The sequence below is a fragment of the Globicephala melas genome, chromosome 2, assembly GCF_963455315.2.
Source record: "Globicephala melas chromosome 2, mGloMel1.2, whole genome shotgun sequence".
NCBI classification, from domain to species: Eukaryota; Metazoa; Chordata; class Mammalia; order Artiodactyla; family Delphinidae; genus Globicephala; species Globicephala melas.
The window spans coordinates 47,418,867-47,429,425 of NC_083315.2; the positions used below are offsets into that span (position 1 = coordinate 47,418,867).

A 10,559-nucleotide genomic window follows, 5' to 3' on the forward strand; every position below is an offset into this window, starting at 1 on the left:
AAGACTAAAACTTTGACCTAAGTTCATGCAGAAAATAAAGGTGTTTGTTATTACCACTTCTATTCAATATTGTCTTGGAAGTTCCATCCAGGGTAAAGGGAAAAAAAGAAAGCTAAAAGCCATTCAGAGTGGAAAGAAGAAGTAAATCTATCTCCATTTCTAGATGAATTGATCTTGTATACAGAAAAGCCTAAGGCATCCACAAAATTACAATTAAAACTAATAAATGAATTCAGAAAGGTGCAGGATATAAGTCAGCATACAAAAGTCAATTGTATATCAATATACTAGAAATGAACAATGCAGGGATTGCCTGGCTAGCTCAGTTGGTAGAGCATGAGACTCTTAATCTCAGGGTCGTGGGTTCGAGCCCCACATTGGGTCAATACTCTTTAGAAATGAACAATGCAAAAGTAAAACCTTGAAAAGAATTCTATTTATATTAGCATAAAAAAATAATTAGATATCAATTTAACAAAGAAAGTTCAAGACATACACTGGATACTCTAAAGCACTGTTGAAAGTAAAGTAATGAAAGAAAACTAAAATAAATAGAAAAACATTAATCTCTGAATCAGTATATTTAATACTGCTAAGATGGCCATACTCCACAAACTCATGTACAAATTCAATGCAAGCCATCCCTATCGGAATCCCAGCTGCATTTTTTTTTCAGTAATTGGGAAGCTGATCTTAAAATTGAAGGGACCCATCTTTGCTCCCCCTAAAACACTTCTTGAAAAGGGAGGACAAAATTGGAGTACTCTTACTTCCTGATTTACAAACTCACTACAAAGCTACAGTAATACAAACAGTGTGTGTTAGAATAAGGATAGATATATAAATGGATGAAATAGAATTGGAAGTAAATAAACCCTTACCTTTATGGTGAATTAATTTTGGACATAGGTGCCAAGATAATTCAATGTAGGAGTAAATCGTCTTCAACAGATAGTGTTGATACAACACTTACATATTGATACATGTAAGTGAATAAAGTTGGATGCCTATCTTATATCACATACAAAACTAATACAAAATGGACCATAGACCTAAATGAATGAGTGAAAACTATGCAATGCTTAGCATAAAATATGAGTAAATCTTTGCAATCTTGGAAAGTCAATAGTTTCATAGCTAAAACACGAGAAGTAAAAGTGACAACAACAAAAAATTAAGTAATTGAACTTCATCAAAATTAAAAACTGTGCTTCAAAAACATCACAAAAGAGAGAAAGTAATCAATGGAATGGGAAAAAATATTTGAAAATGATATATATGATAAGGACTTATATTAAAAAAATAAAGAACTTACAAGTCACCAATAAAAGGACAAATAAGAAAATTTAAAACTGGACAAAGAGTTTGAATAAAACTTTCTCCCAAAAGATTATTTAAATCATCAAGTGCATGAAAATACTGCATGAAAATTCAATTAATCCTCAACATTAATAGTCATTAGTGAAATAACAAATCAAAGTCACAATAAGACAATACTTTACATTTAATAAGATAACTATATAAAAAGAGAAAAAGTAACAAATGTTAGCATGGTTGTGGAGAAATTGGTACTCTTTTACATTGTTGGTGGGGTTGTAAAATTATGCAGCTGCTCTTGAAAACAAGTTCACAGTTCCTCAAAATGTTAGACATTGAGTTAACCATATGATGCAGCAATCTGCTTCTAAGTATATATACAAAACTATGATCTTGTGTATACTGCCTCTATTTCTTAATAGAGTGTTGCTGTGAAATCCAAATTTTATGGCTTGATGGGTCAGACAACTTCCCTTCATGATGAGCAACTGAAATCACATGTTAATTTAGTGGCCCATGTAAAATTTCAATCACTGCTAATGACCAATAGCAAGTCAGAAGCTGTTTCTCAAAGTTAAAAATTGATATCTGCAGCAGATGGCAGGGCTTTGGTGTAAATTCTAAGTGTCTTCCTTGTGATTCAACTATAATGTCCTATAAAAGACTCCAAACATCTCTATCTGCCATAGAAACTTTGGATCTAGTGGATTATATAGCCCTAAGTGTCAGAATAGCATTTACAGTAGCCTGGACTTGCAGAGCCTTCTCTTGTTCTGGGTTCCATTCAAAACCAGCAGCTTTGTGAATCACTTGGTACATGGGCTGGAAGAGCACACTCACCCAAATGAAAAATATATTGCCTCCCAAATCCAAAGAGGTCCACTAAGTATGGTGCCTCTTTTTGAGTTGCAGGAAGAACTACGTGCAACAACTTTCACCTTGGAAGGCATGTTTTGACATGGTCCAGACCATCAAAGCCCTAGAGATATTATAGACATAAAATCTCTCTGAATTTTTATCAGGGACATTTTTATCACACTCTCTGACACACGTGTCTTACCAATAAGTTTAGAGAAGTTGTTATTTCTTGCTCACCATATCTAGAATAGTGAATAATATCCTTAATGTAATGAACCAGTATGATGTCTTGTAGAAGGGAAAGGTGATTAAGATCCTTGTGGACTAAATTATAAGTCTAGAGAGTTGCTATATCCCTGAAATAGGAAAGTAAGGTGAATTGTTGACCTTGCAAGGTGAAAGAAAACTGCTCCCAGGTTTTTTTTTTTTTTCAACATCTTTATTGGAGTATAATTGTTTTGCAATCCCAGGTCTATTTATCAGGTATTATGAACAAAAAGCTTTGCCAGATTAATAGCTGAATACTGGGTACCAGGGGATGTGTTAATTTTCTCAAGCATCAAAACCACATCTAGAACTGCAGCTGTAATTGGAGTCACAACCTGGTGTTTACAATAATTCCCTGTAATTCTTCAAAATCTATATATTTTCTTCATAAGACAAATCGAGTTGAATGGGAATGTGGTGGGAATTACCACACTGCATCCTTCAAGTCCTTGATGGTAGCACTAATCTCTGCAGTCCCTCCAGGAATGCAGTATTGATTTTAGGTTACAATTTTTCTAAGTAGAGGCAGTTTTTGTGTTTTCCACTTGGCCTTTCCTAGCATAATAGCCCTCACTCCACATTTTAGGGAACCAATGTGGGGATTCTGCCAGTTGTAGAGTATGCCTGTTACAACGATGTATTCAGGACCTAGTGAAATAACCACAAGATAGAATTATGGACTGAGGTTCAAAATCCGTAGGACAAGCCATCAAGAAGGGCAGCCTGGAAACTCTCACACAATAGCTGATGCTGCAGTCTACAGCTAGAATTTGCCTCAGGCAAACCTCAGTTCTGCTCTTAAGGCCTTTCAAATGATTGTATCAGGTTTACTCAGATTATTGATAATCTCCTCTACTTAAAATCATATACCATATCCTGGGCAAAAAGCACATCCCAAGAATTGCTATCATGAAGAATCTGATCTCTAAACCTATGCAATCGAACTAGAAATTAAAAGCAGAAAGGTAGGGACTTCCCTGGTGGCACAGTGGTTAAGGATCCTCCTGCCAATGCAGGGGACATGGTTCGATCCCTGGTCCGAGAAGACCCCACATGCTGCGAAGCAACTAGGCCTGGCTGCCACAACTACTGAGCCTTCACTCTGGAGTCTGTGAGTCACAACTACTGAGCCCGCGTGCTACAACTGTTGAAGCCCTTATGCCTAGAACCCATGCTCCGCAACAAGAGAAGCCACCGCAATGAGAAGCCCACACACTGCAACGAAGAGTAGCTCCTGCTTGCTGCAACTAGAGAAAGCCCTCACACAACAATGAAAACCCAACACAGCCATAAATTAATTAATTAATTAATTAAAAAAAAGAATTTCAGGGGATTAAAACCTGTTCAAATAAACACCCATCACCCAGCTACTCTGGAACTTCTCTCTGCTAGAAGTAGTGTATTCATTTCCTAGGGCTGCCTTAAAAAAAAAAAAAAGGCAGAAAGGTAATAGGAAATTCTTCAAATACATTGTAATTAAACACGACACTTCTAAATGATCCATGGGTAAAAGAAGACACCTCAAGAGAATGAAAAAAATACATTGAATTTAAGATGAAAATAAAACATATTCAAATTTGGGGGATACAACTAATGCAGTGCTAAGAGGGAAATTTATAGCATTAAATGCTTATATTAGGAGAGAGAAAAAGTCTCAAATCAATAACCTAAGTACTTACCTCAAGAATCCAGTTAAAAAACAACAAAATAACTTCCAATCAGAAATAAATAAATAAATAAAAATTTGAACAGAAACCCAATAGAGAATAATCAATAAAACAGGATGTGTTCTGTTTTATCAATTATCAGTTGATATAATCCACCATATTAATACACTAAAAGAAGATAAATCACATGATTATATTAACTAATGCAGAAAAGGCATTTGACAAGACTCAGTATTCATTTATGATAGAACTCCCAGAAAAATAGGAAGAGGGGGAATTGCCTCAACTTTATAAAGAATATCCACAGGTAGCATTATATTTACAGTAAAAGACTAATGCTTTGCTCCTAATATTAGAAACAAGGCAAGGGATGTCTGTTCTTACTACTATTACTCAACATACTGCTGGAAATTTTAGCCATTGTAATACAGGAAAGAAAAAAAATGCACACAGTTTGGGAAGGAAAAAATAAAATTACCTTATAATTGTCTACATAGAAAATCCTAAGTAATCTACCAAATAAATGATAGTCCTAGAATTAATAAGTTCAGCAACTTCGCAAAATATAAGATAAACACACAGAAAATCAACTGCATTTCTATATACTATCAATGAATATGTGGACACAGAATTTAAAAAACAATAACTATTTACAACTGGAAATTTTAGTTATTAAATATGATTTACTTTGGTGTGAATCTAACAAAACATGTATAGAACTTATATGTTGAAAACTATAAAATGATGATGAAAAAAATCAAAGGTCAAAATGAATAAAGAGGCATATCATGTTCATTCATTAGAAAACTCAACATAAGACAGATGCCAATTATTCTCAAATTGAAACATGGGTTTTATAAAGTTCTTACCAAAATCCCAGCAAGATTATATTTTTTATAGATATAGACAAGACTAACAATTTTATGGTACAGCAAAAGAACTAGAATAGCTAAAATTATTATTAAAAAAGAAGAATAAATTGTAAGAAATCAATCTACCTGATATCAAGACATTATATAGCTATAGTAAACATGAATATAATGGAAAGATAGATATGGATCAATAAATCATACAAAATAACCAAGAAATAGATCTACAGAAATAAGGCCAACTAATTTTGACAAGTGTGAAAAAGAAATTCAATGGAGAAAAGATAACCATTTCAACAAATGGTACCAGATTAATTGCATATCCATAAATCACAAAAAAGAGCTTCAACCCAAGACTTATATATATATATATATATATATATATATATATATATATATATATATATAATTATTGGGGTATAGTTGTTTTACAATGTTGTGTTAGTTTCTACAGTACAGCACAGTGAAATAGAGTCAATATGTCAATCTCCCAATTCATTCCACCTTCCCTTTCCCCCCTTGGTTTCCATACATTTGTTCTCTACATCTGTGTCTCTTTTTTTGCCTTGCAAACTTGTTCATCTGTACCATTTTTCTAGATTCCACAAATATGCATTAATATACAGTATTTGTTTTTCTCTTTCTGACTTACTTCACTCTGTATGACAGTCTCTAGGTCCATCCATGTCTCTACAAATGACCCCATTTTATTCCTTTTTATAGCTGAGTAATATTCCATTGTATATATGTACCATATCTTCTTTATCCATTTGTCTGTTGATGGACATTTAGGTTGCTTCCATGACCTGACTATTGTAAATAGTGCACCAATGAACATTGGGGTACATGTTTCTTTTTCTTTTTTCTTTTTTCTTTGCGTTACACAGGCCTCTCACTGTTGTGGCCTCTCCCGTTGCAGAGCATAGGCTCCGGACGCGCAGGCTCAGTGGCCATGGCTCACGGGCCCAGCCGCTCCGCGGCATGTGGGATCCTCCCGGACCAGGGCATGAACCCATGTCCCCTGCATTGGCAGGCGGACTCTCAACCACTGTGCCACCAGGGAAGCCCGCATGTTTCTTTTTGAACTATGGTTTTCTCTAGGTATATGCCCAGTAGTGGAATTGCTGGGTCATATGGTAATTCTATTTTTAGTTTTTTAAGGAACCTCCACACTGTTTTCCATAGTGGTTGTATCAATTTACATTTCCACCAACTGTGCAAGAGTTTCTCCCCTTTTCTCCACAGTCTCTCCAGCATTTATTGTTTTTAGATTTTCTAATGATGCCCATTCTAACCAGTGTGAGGTGATACCTCATTGTAGTGAAGTCCTAGCCATGGCAATCAGAGAAGAAAAATAAATAAAAGGAATACAAATTGGAAAAGAAGTAAACCTTCACTGTTTGCAAATGACATGATACTATACATATAAAATCCTAAAGAAGCCACTAGAAAACTACAAGAGCTAATCAATGAATGTGATAAAATTGCAGGATACGAAATTAATACAGGGAAATCTCTTGCATTCCTATACACAACAAAAATCAGAAAGAGAAATTAAGGAAACAATCCCATACACCATTGCAACAAAAAGAATAAAATACCTAAGAATAAACCTACCTAAGGAGGTAAAATACCTGTACTCAGAAAACTATAAGACACTGATGAAAGAAATCAAAGAAGGCACAAACAGATGGAGAGATATACCATGTTCTTAGATTGGAAGAACCAAGACATATTTTATACATAATTAACTCAACTGGATCAACTCAAAATGGATCATGGACTTAAATGTAAAATGTAAAAGTACAGAAGTACTAGGAAATAATGGGGAAAAAAGATCTTTGGGTTCTTAGGTAAGTAAGTGAAGAGTTCTTAGACTTCACACAAAAAGCAAATCTATGTTAAAAAAAAAAGCTGACAATTGGACCTCATCAAAATTAAAATCTTTTGGGGCTTCCCTGGTGGCACAGTGGTTGAGAGTCCACCTGCCGATGCAGGGGACACAGGTTTGTGCCCCAGTCCGGGAAGATCCCACATGCCGCGGAACGGCTGGGCCTGTGAGCCATGGCAAAAAAAAAAAAAAAAAAAATTGAAATCTTTTGCTCTGTGAAAATCATCTTTGATAGGATATAAAGACAATCTAAAGTCTGGGAGATAGCTGACAAATAACTGGTATCTAGACTATATAAATAATTGTCAAAACTCAACAATAATACAAGCCAGAACAAAATAACAACAAAACTAAAAAGTTTAATTTGAAACTGGGCCAAAGAAATGAGATATTTTCCTGAAAAGTATATACAGATAGAAAAATATCACATGAAAAGATATTTAACACCATTAGTCATTAGGGAAATGCAAATTAAAATCACAATGCAGTAGTCCTATAACTTGTCATGATGGTTAAAATAAAAAATAGTGACAACAACAAATGCTAGCAAGGAAATGGTGAAAGTGGATCACTCATAACATTGTTGGTAGAAATGTAAGATTGTAAAGTCACCCTGGAAAACAGTTTGGCAGTTTCTTATAAAACCAAAGATGCAACTACCATACAACCCAGTAATTACACTTTTGGGCATTTATACCAGAGTAATGAAAACTTGTGTTCACTCACAAACCTGTACATGTATGTGCATAGGAGCTTTATTCATAATTTTCCAGAACTAGAAAAAACCCAGGCTAATTAATGGGTCAGTGATGAAAAAATATGGTATATTCATACCAGGGAATACCACTAAGAAATAAAGGAAATGAACTACTTATATTCATGATATCTAGAGGAATCTCCAGAGAATTATGCTGAATGAAAAAGAAAAAAATCAATCCCAGAAGGCTACACACTATGATTCCATTTTTATAACATTTTTGAAATGACAGAATTATACCAAAAAAAAGAAGATTAGTAGTTACTGAGGGTTATGAAGAGGTTGTAGGCAGGAGAGAAGTAGGTGTGGCTATAAATGGGAACCACAGGGATCTTTTTGGTGATAGAATGTTCTGTCCTTTCACCGGCTGAATCTTAATATCCTGGTTGTGATACTGTACTATAGTTTTTCAAGAACCAGTTACCATTGGTGGAAACTGGTTAAAGGGTACACATAATCTCCTTGTTTTATTTTTTACAACTATATGTCTATCTAGAATTAACTTAAAACAAAATGTTTAGTTTAAAAATGTGAATAACATTAAAAATTCCTTTTGTGCTTGAAGGAGAAAAAATGAATTGTGGAATGTACTCAAGTAATCACTAGGTGTTCCATTTACTACTGACTCAGTGTTTTAAATATCCCATTACTGTAAAGACCTTAGACAAAGATAATAAAATCAATCCTAATTAATTCCTTCTGTGTTCTTACACTCACAGTATATATCTCCTGAGGTGTTTCAGTCTAATTTGACAATAATGGAGATGGAAAACAGTAAGATGATTTTGACTTTATAGAATAATGTACACAAGTCCTACATAATAAGGTTTTCTATCATTAAAAAGTACTCGTGCTTTTATAAAGCAAGACTGGGAAGTTCTGATAGTTTGTCAGGATCAGCTCATCATCGTGATAGATTTTATATGAATTGCATAGGCCTATAAAATAACAATATTATACTATTTTTTTCTAAGTCTAGGTTGTGGCTAGATAATATTACATGTAATTTTACAAATGATAAGAATGGTACAAATGTGTCTTTTTTAAGTTGAGGTATAAGTTGCATGGATTGAAATAAATAGATGTAAAGTATACAGTTGGATGAGTTCTGACAAAAGCATACTCCCTTATAACCCACATCCCTATAGAGATACAGAACAGTCACATCACTCCAGAAAGCTTCCTCCTACCTTTCCCCTCATCGACAACAACTTATCTGTTATCTCTTTCAACATGTCATTACTTCTTCTGCATCATGTCCTATCAAGTTTCTAAACTGTTGTTTTATAAAATCAGGTTAGTTGTGTTTTACTTATCAAGTTGTAGAAGTTCTATATACTTTATGGATACAAATTCTTTTGTGAGGTATAACTACTGTGCAGTCATTAAAATTTTTAAATTTTTGATAAAATTTTGGTTTTTATTTATTATTTTTAATAGATTACCAATAATCAATGGTTAATGATTACCAGGTTCTTTGAGACTTCTCAAAGGTTTCCAGGAAATCTTTGCTTATCCCCAAATTATGAAATATTCTCCTATATTTTCTTCTAGAAACTTTGTTATTTTAACTTCTGTTTGAAGTCTGCGACCTCTCAAATATTAATATTTTTGTATGGTGTGAGAAAAAGGTTGAATTGTCTTTCTTTCTTCAATATGAACATCCGGTTGTTTCAGGATTACTTTTTGAAAACAATTTTCTGTCTCAAGTTTATTGTTTTGGCATCTTTGTGTAAATTCAATTATTCATATAGCTATGGCTCTATTTCTGGACTCTTTCATTTTAAAACAGTTTTATTGAAGTATAAATCACTTACAATAAAACATATATTTAAACTGTACAATTTGATTGGCTTGTCATATATATGTATATATGGCAAGTCCATCAAATTGTGTATATATATATATATATATATATATATATATATATACACCTATGAAACCTTAACCATCAAGATGTTAAGCCTATCCATTAACTCAAAAGTTTCTTCCTGCAATACAATAATTCCTCCACCTTCCCCTCATGTATTCACCCATGTCATTGCCTAGCAACAACTGATCTACTTTCCTTCCCTAAAGGTTAGTTTGTATCTGCTAGAATTTTATATAAATGGGATCATACAGCATGTATTCCCTCTTATCTGTCATTTTTGCTCAACATAATTATCCTGATATTAATCTATGGTGTATCATATATCAAGAATTCATTTATTCATTTTCATTGTTAAGTAATACATCATTGTATGATAGATACACCATAGTTTGTTTATTCAATCAAATGTTGAAGGACTGGGACCTCCCTGGTGGTCCAGTGGTTAAGACTTCACCTTCTCATGCTGGTGTTATGGATTCGATCACTGGTCAGGGAGCTAAGGTCCCACATGCTTTACTACCAAAAATCCAAAACATAAAAAAACAGAAGCGATGTTGTAACAAATTCAATAAAAACTTTAAAAATGGTCCACATCAAAAAAAAAAATCTTAAAAAAAAAGTTAAAGGACATATGGGTTGTTTTGCAGTTTTGCCTTTTACAAATTAAGCTGCTATGAACATTTATATATAAATATTTTCATAGACTTACACTTCAATTTGCCTTTGGCAAACAAAGGGAAATTGGAAATTGAATGGCTTAGATAATATGGTAAGTGTTGTAAGTCCATGTTTAACTTTTTAAGGAATGCCAAACTCTACAAAGCTACATATTTGTTTAAAACAAGTAGCTCTTTTACCTACCACTTCATCTTTGCTGGAAGTGAAAGATTCATGCTCAATGTTGATGTTTGTATATCTTTATACCAGTACCAGACTATTGGTCCTACAGAGTGTTTTCATATCAGAAAAAATTTACTTTTATTTTTCATGACTCTTTTGCCTGTGCTGGTCCCTTTGCATTTCCATATAAATCATAGTATCAGCTTCTTGTTTTTCACAT

General features: G+C 33.6%; 1 non-coding gene across 1 annotated transcript; it reads left to right on the plus strand.

Annotated features, from left to right (window-relative positions):
* Positions 1–311: 311 nt before the first annotated feature.
* TRNAK-CUU (transfer RNA lysine (anticodon CUU)) lies at positions 312–385 on the plus strand. Its single transcript has one exon. It is a non-coding gene; the product is annotated as a tRNA-Lys (tRNA).
* The last annotated feature ends 10,174 nt before the right edge of the window (positions 386–10,559 follow it).